Genomic DNA, 8,785 nt, shown 5'->3' with positions numbered 1-8,785 from the left:
GAGAGCGAGAGCGAAGGGTGAGCGCAGTGCCGATCGGCCGTTTATTTATGCGGGCTCATCGGGCATTCCTACGGCGACGCGATTAAACGGCCTGTAAATGCTTCCTTGTAGCCTCCGCTCGCGCCTCGGACTTCTCTCGTGCGCAATATCAACCGGGTTCCTTGTTCGCTCGCGTGAGCTGGAGAGGAACGCGAGGCCCGCGCGAGCCCTCCGTACAATAGCGCAATGCTTCGGGAGATAACAGCTGGCTGCAAAAAAGCTTCTTTCTCTCCCCGACAATGGAACGCTCCGTGTTAGACGGGCTAATGGTCGGTGCACGTATGATACGGTTCACACATTCGAAACCGTGTGAACACAAACCGCGTTAAACGAAACGTATAAATAGTGCAAGTTATTTAATTATTTTGCATTTTAAACTTCCTAGTAGAGCGTATAGAATAAACAATCTTCTAAGCTGGTTGAAAATTATTGTCGCCCGGTAGTGACATGGTATGTGAAAATGAATTGCCGACGTGAGAAAATCTTGTAGCGAAACGTCATTAAATTCTTCGATCCGGAGCGACGCGTTGCACCGCCAGGGAACCGGTGCAACGCGGCCGGAGGGGTTGCAGGTAGCGAAAGAAAGCGGGAGATAAGCCGCGCGCGCGCGAACCGTCCTGATGAATAGCTCGTGAATCGGCATTGAAATCGTACGTGACCATTGTCCGGGGGGTCCGGGGATGCTTGTATCGACTTTGCCGCGCTCGGGCGCCGGCCGGACCGGTATTGTCGCAAAAATCCGCGCATGAAATTAATAACCTGCGCTGGTGGGGTGGGGGGGGAGAGGGGGGGGGGGGGCAGCGCAAACCGGTGGATCTTGTTTTCGAAAGCTCGTTACTACGCCCGGTGAAATAGTGACCGACGATTATCCGGGAAATTGAAACAACCGTATGAATAATGCATCGTACGACGGCGAAATGTGTACCGGCCGGGGATCATCCCCCTGTCTTTCTTCTATTCGAGGATTCCGTGGCGCTCGGCCATCGGCCAGTTAACACCGCGGCGGCAGTCGCGTCGGGGATCGGGGCTCTCGTTCGTCGGGACGGACAACCGATCGTGAATCATTTCGCTCGTTCGATCGGGTAGTCTTCGTTCCGTGGGGTTATTATTCAGTCGCGTTATTTATGGCCGCTCTTGCGTCCCACTTGATGACTACGATACTTCGTCTTCGGCCCTCTCGAGCTGGCTGACGCGAAGTCTGCTACTTTTTACCGGACGCGCGCGCGCTCTCTGCACGTTTCTGTAATTATTTAGGAGAGCGATGTGGGCTGTGCGATGGCTGACGAGTGTGTGCAGATTGAAAGTCGTTTCGATGCTGACGACTGTGTTTTATACGAGACGTCGATTGACCGTGAGTGTCGAGATAATTATTGCAGTCCGTGTACTGTTTGCTGAAGACCGGCTAGGCTCCCGGCATCATTTAGGTCCACGGTAATGTGCGACTGATATCTGCTTCGTAATTCGATGCTAGTAGAATTAGTAATTTTACGCGACGCGTCAAGTGTGCAATAATTCAAAGTTCTACTATTTATTTATTATTATCGCTCGATATTTTTACAGGATACCGTCATTGTAATTGCGAATGATGCATACTCGGTAAATGAACAGACGTTTGTCGCCATGCATGGATACTATCAGAGATGCATTGAGGTCCAAAGTACATTTAAAATCTTAGCGACTGAATTTTATATTACAAAATATATTTCATGATCGAACTTAATACATTTAATAGCGCTGTTTATAGATACATCATTAACGAGATATATAATTCTCTAAAGGAAGACTTCTTCATCCGTTTACCTTTCAGCCTGCTCAATTTCCAAAAATAACGACAGTAAATGAATTTCAAGTCGATCGTATCGCATTTTCGAGTTAGAACGGCCAGCTAAGATTCGCAACAAAACTGCCACCATGTTGGAAGACGGGGGCGAGCCAGGGGTGGCGGTAGTTCAGCGAGGCCAGAAAAGTAGCCGAGCATCACTCTTCCCGGCGAGTAGATATCTCGGTGAGGAGACAATTTCCCGTGTTTTTCGTCATGTTTCAAGTTCACCGCATAAAAGGATCAAGAGTCAATAGCAGATTAATTATTAGAGGCAGCCCGGGCGGCCTCTTACTTTGTGGGATAATACACGGGTCAAACGAGAGCTCGTAAAACCAACGAACCTTTTCCACCGGCAACCTTTTCTCCGCGGGGCCGTGCCGAGCGCGCGTCGTCCGCACACATACGAGCCGGTCCTTCTGGCTAGATGCATCATGTGGAGCATCTTGTTCTTCATCTCGGTGACGGTGCTCGTCCACCCTCCAGCCTTTTTCCTCTTTCTTTACCGTTCCCGCGTACGAGAGGCTCGCCCTTTTCCATCCGCACAGAGCCCGGCAACTTTACGCGTCTCTCTCTCTTGGTCTCTCCTACGCTTTCGCCGCACCTCCACACCACCTTCTTCTCCCTCCCTCTTTCTCTCTCTCTCTCTCTTTCACTCGACTTTTTTCGAAGCTCGAAGAAGAAAAAAAAGAAGACCAAGAAGAGTACCGCCGAGGTAATCAAAGGGGTAGGTGTATATTCGTGGGTACTTTACCCCCACCGCCCCCCCGCCCTCGAAACGCCCCGGTGGCTCTCGAGGTACACGAGGAACACGCGGGAGCGTTGCCGAACAATCGTTTCGGGAGCTTTGAAGTTTCCTCGGCTACACGCCCCGCCGCGGCGATCCCCTCGTCCCCGGGTCCTTCCATCAGCCACCACGTACTCCCGCGTAGGGCGTAGGGTACCGAACGACCGCGCACCACGGTGTGGGGCCGAGAGCCGGTGACACACACACACACGGCGGCGGGGAGGGTGCCGAGCGATCGCCGCGGCGGGGGAGAGGGGGAGGGAAATAGGTCCCGACTCTCCACCCACGTACAACGATAATGCCGTCGAACGTTTGCTCGTGAACGAGAGAGAAAGCGAGAGAGAGAGAGAGAGAGAGAGGGAGGGAGAGGGAGAGAGACACGGTGCTCCCGCGGAACGGATAGCGAGCGGGGCACACACTGATATGGTGGAGTGGGAACGGTAGGGGGGGAACAGGATGGATGCTTAAGGGGCTAATTACAGTATTTTTCCCTCGGAGTTTCGCACGATGGTCATCGTGTTTGGATGGTACCTGCTTTGATTTATCCCTTCACGGTGTCTTTACGAGAGGAGCGCGCTCGCCGGTCGGCTTTGTGACGCGTCACGATCGGCGCACTCGGGCTTACGGCTCCCGCGCTGTCTTCTGTGTTCGCGGGGGCTAATCAACCAAAAAGAAGCTCTTCTTCCTCCTTTTGTCTTTGTCGCGCGCGCGCGCTTCGGCCCGCCTCCCTCGCCGTCTCCGTCATCGCCGTTTTCGTTCGCCGCCCCCTAGAACTCGCGGTGGCCCGCCCGCCACCCGCGCGTTTCTTTCGCGGCCGTGCTGCGAGAAGCCTTTGCTTCCGATGCCGCGTATGCAGAAAACATCGCGGAAGTGCCCACTCATTGTCCCGGAGTGGCAGTCGAGTGCAGCTTTGCCGACGACGGGGTAATTAGTTCGTATTATACTTTGTGACATCGCCGGGGTCGGCCAATGAAGCCGAAGAGGATCCTCCCTACCGTTCTCTCCCTCTCTCTCTCTCTCTTTTCTCTCTCTCTCTCTGTTGCTCTTGTTCTCTCCGTCAGCTTTACCTCCTACCGCGACTCGTTCTCCTCTTCGAATCCAATTACGATTTCGGTCCCCGAGCCTCCTCTTGCTGCATTGGACGGTGGACGTTCCGCGTGCCTGCACGGATGAGATCTCCCTCCCTCTACCTCGATGGCTTTCTCTATCCATGTATCGCATCTCTCTCTCTCTCTCTCTCTTTCTCTCTTTAGCGGTTACCCTCCCTTGATAGCTCTTCTCTCTCCGATCTATATTTCAGCGGAGCGGAGAGCGGAGGCTGGAGAGGCAAGAAGGACGATCGAACGCGCTAGGTTGACCGAACCGAAGCCTCTTTGTAAACGAAAGATCGTCGAGCACGCCGCGGCACAACGTGCGCGCACTCGAGCATAAAGAGCCGCCCCCGGGGCTACAAACATCCTCGACGTGGCTTCACAAGCCCGGGCCCTATATCTTTTTGCGGCCGTTCAACGGGGTGCACGTACGTATCTCTACTTTGTAACGAAATTCATCGGCGAGCATCGAACGGCCGACGGCGATGGCCGCTGCGCTGCTCGCCGCGGCGATTGGGGATTGGGGATGATGGCCAGCGGTCCGCGATGTGTCCTCTCTACTAGCTATCGCTCTGTCTTTTTATACTCTCGCACTTTCTCTTTCCTCTCTCTCGCTTTGCTTTCTCTTCTCTCTCTCTCTCTCTCTCTCTTTCTCTCTCTTTGCTCTCGTGAAAGTAAACTCTCGTTAGCGACGAATCGCATCGAACACACGGGCGGAACGTCGGCTCAAAGACATCGCGCGGTATAATTTCCCGTCAGAGAACACGTTCTCGCTTCGTTGATCCCGGATTCGAAAATTTCCCGAGGGCCACACTTCTGTTCTCTTCCGTCCGCTCTGTTTGCCGTCGCGAGAGTGCCGCGCGCGGAACGAGTCACGGGGTCGTCGATGCGACGCGACGGATCTCGCGCGAAAGCACGGCCGGGGGGCTGAAGGAACGCCGCGGCAGCGGCGAAATAAATAGAAATAAAAATGCGGAGAGACGGAGGCGGAGGAGAGGACGCGCGTCGGCGAAGGCGACGATCGAAGCGAATCGGGTATGAAGAAACGCGACGTCTGAGAAACTCGGGGAAAAAGTGTATTCTCCTCGTGTTCCCTTGTTCGGCCGGGCCTGTCAACCTCGAGCCAGTCGCCCCCTTTTTCTCCCCCGTTCCGTTTTTCTCTTTTCGGGACGCGCGCATCTCGCGACGCACCCCCGCGTTATGAGCCATCCAGCTGAAAATGGCGTCTCGCAGACTACGCGTGAGAAATATTGTCAGACGCGGTGGAGATGGGCGCGGAAAGCCACGGGTCGGAGGGCGAGCGTGAATCTCGGCGTCTGGCGAGAGCGCTTTTTCTACTGCCTCGATGGGAAACGAAATATGGGAACGAACGGGATCGGTGACGGCTATATATAGCCTTCGATGAGTCCGAGTTCATGGGTTCCTCGAGATTTCGTTGTCGATGCTAAAGTGGCCGTGATGTCGGCGATATTTTAGAAATGGGGTTGGACAGCGCCGGTTAGGGGTTGGAACTTCTTTGACAGAGTTAGGTTATTTGACTAATGTACTTGTTTGACTTGTATTCTATTCTTGTAGGAGATTTCTTTATGGTAGGGTAAATACGGTATTGGATCTCTTGATTTTAATATTCGACGTACTGGTGCTAGCAGCGATTGATGGTGTGGAAAGGATGATGTGGAAATTCGCTAATGGTAGCTGTTAGCTCTCGAGTACTTTCACGAAGTAGATTTCTATTATAGTATTTGTATTCATACTTCCTACACTACCACTGCCTTTTTATACAACAGGTGGACAGTAGATAGACATGTTTTATTGTGTTCGAAAATACGTCAGTCTTTTATTTTCCCTAAAATAATTATTTCTCAATATAAATCCTGCAGAGATATTTGCAGTTTCCATAAATCCAAACAGCAAATTTCAGGGCTAATTAAACTTAAAATTCTATATTGTTCGTTTGGAACTAGACTCCGCACTTAAGGTATTCATAACAAAAATTACTAAATAAAATACCAAACTCCAAAAACATTACAAAAATTAAAAAACATTACCATCTGCTCTGAAACATACTAAAACCAATAAAAATAAAAATACATTTTTATTTAGTTTCTGTTCCTTACAAGTTAAGCTCGAAAATATTTCCTTCGTATAAATATTCACAGTCTGCTAACAATAAATAAAAATTGATGCAATCTAAAAAGAAATTTTCAACAATTTTACGATAAAAAACGTCACGAAGGACATAGCTCTCGCGCCAGGCTAAATTAAGATATTTTAATGCAAGTAGACAGTTGTCGGTTGTAATTTTCATTAATATCGGCTTCGAAACGTAAATGGAGGATCCATCTGGCTGGAAATAATGCGTATCAGGACTAAGACGGCAAGAAAAAGGTGGCACCCGGGAAAGTGGTATGCGGAATTCCGTGGAGCGGCGTGCGCGGTAAGCAAGTTTACGGGGCGCGCCGGTGAAAAGGACGCGTTTGCTCCTTTGAAACGGATCCATTTGTAAATTCGCGAGCAAAGGGTAGTCGCATTCAATTTTCGTCCGACCTGTTAATTTGGTCGGAGCGACCTCGACAGCTGCCGCGCGGTCCGCACAGACGATTTTATGGGGATCCAGGAGCCTCTTCTTCCCCATTTGCACACCGCACTACATCTGTTTCGCGTACCACTAATACGCAAACTTAACCTACAGCTCGTCTACGTATCCAATTGCGAGAGCGAACGTGAAAATTGCTGAAGCAGCATCTGGAGCATTGGCCTCCATCTCTCTCTCTCTCTCTCTCTCTTCTTCTTTCTCACGCGATCTCTTGGTTCTCTGAGCTCGCCGCACCGCGGTAAATGAGCTTGCGAGCCTACGCAGCAGAAACTAACCAACATTTCCACCGTCCGTCCCCGGCTCTCTTGAAACAATCGCGTGCACCTGAAGGGTCGTGTAAATTCCAATAGTCTGCAAGTCCGTCGCGGCGGCGTCGGGCGTCGGGCGTCCGTCGTGTCGTGCGTCGACGTTCGTGCCTCGTCGAAGTTACACGGTGACGCGAAGTCGCGGCGGGGCGAGCGGGAAGAAGAGGAGAAAAAATTGTCCCGCGTTTGTTTGGTTACTCGAATTGATTCCTCGATCGCCCATCCACCCACACACTCTCTCTCCCTCGTCGGCTTTTTTTTTTATTTTCCCTGCCGTCCGAACTCGACGGGACGGACATCTGCGCGACTGAATAAATCATTCGAGCGATCGGGTATTCGTTTGCGAGTCCTCCGTCCGCGCGCGCCGATTTCCTACGACCGAAATTTCAAACAAATTTCCGCGGAACCGGCACACGCACACCTCCGCGCGGATCCCGCGGGTGTGAGGCCGCCACTGAGAGGGAGGGGGGTAGGTAGGGGGACAGGGGCAGCGTAAAAGTTGCGTCGTTAAAAGTAAATTCGGAGCCGCCGCCGCCGCCGCCGTTTTATTCCGGAATTAATGAAAACACCGTGGCCGGCCTGGCAGTTCTTGAAACACGGCCGGGTACACTTGAATTTTCAGCCGCGTTTCCACCGACCCCCCTCCTGGCTCAAAGCAACGCTATCACAAACAGTTCCCGAGTTGTTACCGCGAAGAGGGTATTTATTACGCGGGTGCCACAATGCCGGCAACCGGGTGGCCGGGGATGGGGGTGGAGGTGGGGGGGGGGGGGGGTGGGGGGGATGGATTAGCTTATTCGGCAAATTGTTAAAGGTAATTACACACCGTATTACTTCCCGTCGGAAATTAGCAGAAAAGGAGGATTGTGTGGCGCGCATCAATATTTGTCGTCAAACAATCAAATACCTCTCTCTCTCTGCTTCCCGATTATCATTTATTATGCATGCGTATTAAATGTATGAAATCAAACGCCGATATCGAACTCTGGGCGGAGCTTATTTATTCGAGCCGGTTGCTGCCGGAGGATTTATTCGACCAAATAGATGCGCGCTCGTACCTAACAGGATACAACGTAATATGTTTCAACTATGTGTAGGAATTATTAAAGCAGTCGTCGAGATTCTGTTGTAAACGATTAGGTGCGTCGTTGACGAAATGATGCTTGGATTTCGTGTAGCAATGTAACAAAATTTTACTCAGAAGTTTGTATTATTTTTTGTTGTTGCATTTTTTAGTACAATGTCTTTAGAATTAATTTTTTGAATTGAATTCCATTTCCTTGAATTACAAAGGATTATTATTATAGCTACTCACTGTAATCAGGATCATAACCTATTAGCTATTATTCAAGTTATAATTTAATGTCGTTTGAAATAATTTACAGCGACTAATTTATACTAATGTACAATAACTAACGAGTTATAAAATTCTTTCACACGTACATGTATAAATTAACTATACATACTTTGCGATACATTGACAAATATGGACAATAAATTCTCTCCAACTGTCCTTCAGCTTGTAGACACAAATGGACTTTTTTGGAAGACGAGATGCGATTATTCAAGCCTTGCGAATCATTTCTATAATTATCGATAATCGGTGATTAAAGTCAAACTTTAATAAATTCAATAATTATAAGAATTTAAGAACCCTTCGAATTGTTTCATTTGCAAAATACTACACACTAATTAACGTCGACTTAAACCGAACAATTTCCAAATAATATGCGCGCACGTCGTCGAGCATTGAAACGAACATCTCGGAGCATCGACTCCGATGCACTCCTATGCATACATTATACAGCATCGACGAATATAGCGTCGCCCGGCCGGGGTAGTGCGCAGAAACGCGAGCACGTCTCCCAAGACGGGTAGTAATTGAAGAGCAAATTTGAACGGCTAAATGTAATCCCGGCTCGTTAGCATCTTTAATAAAACGTTGCCGGCGAGTTTGCCGTAACAATTCACGGACACCCAGTATGTATCCAAGAATGGAAGGCGGGTAGGATTCGCAACGGCAGCGAGCGTCGAGTGGCGTTCCGTTTATCCATCGTCGCTCTTCCCGTGGATGCATTAAATTCCCACACTGATACGCGTCTCGGTGGAAGCAATGCCGGTGGCAGGACGCGCCGTGCGTCGCCCGAC

General features: G+C 50.2%; 1 protein-coding gene across 2 annotated transcripts in view; it reads right to left on the bottom strand.

Annotated features, from left to right (window-relative positions):
• Fz2 (frizzled 2) overlaps positions 1–8,785 on the bottom strand; it is a 205,940-nt gene that overhangs the window by 124,004 nt on the left and 73,151 nt on the right. The gene's annotated exons all lie outside the window — the stretch shown is intronic.

The sequence above is a fragment of the Augochlora pura genome, chromosome 6 (assembly GCF_028453695.1).
Source record: "Augochlora pura isolate Apur16 chromosome 6, APUR_v2.2.1, whole genome shotgun sequence".
NCBI lineage: Eukaryota > Metazoa > Arthropoda > Insecta > Hymenoptera > Halictidae > Augochlora > Augochlora pura.
Note: the sequence above shows the minus strand (reverse complement) of the source record. Positions and strands in the feature narration are given on the sequence as shown.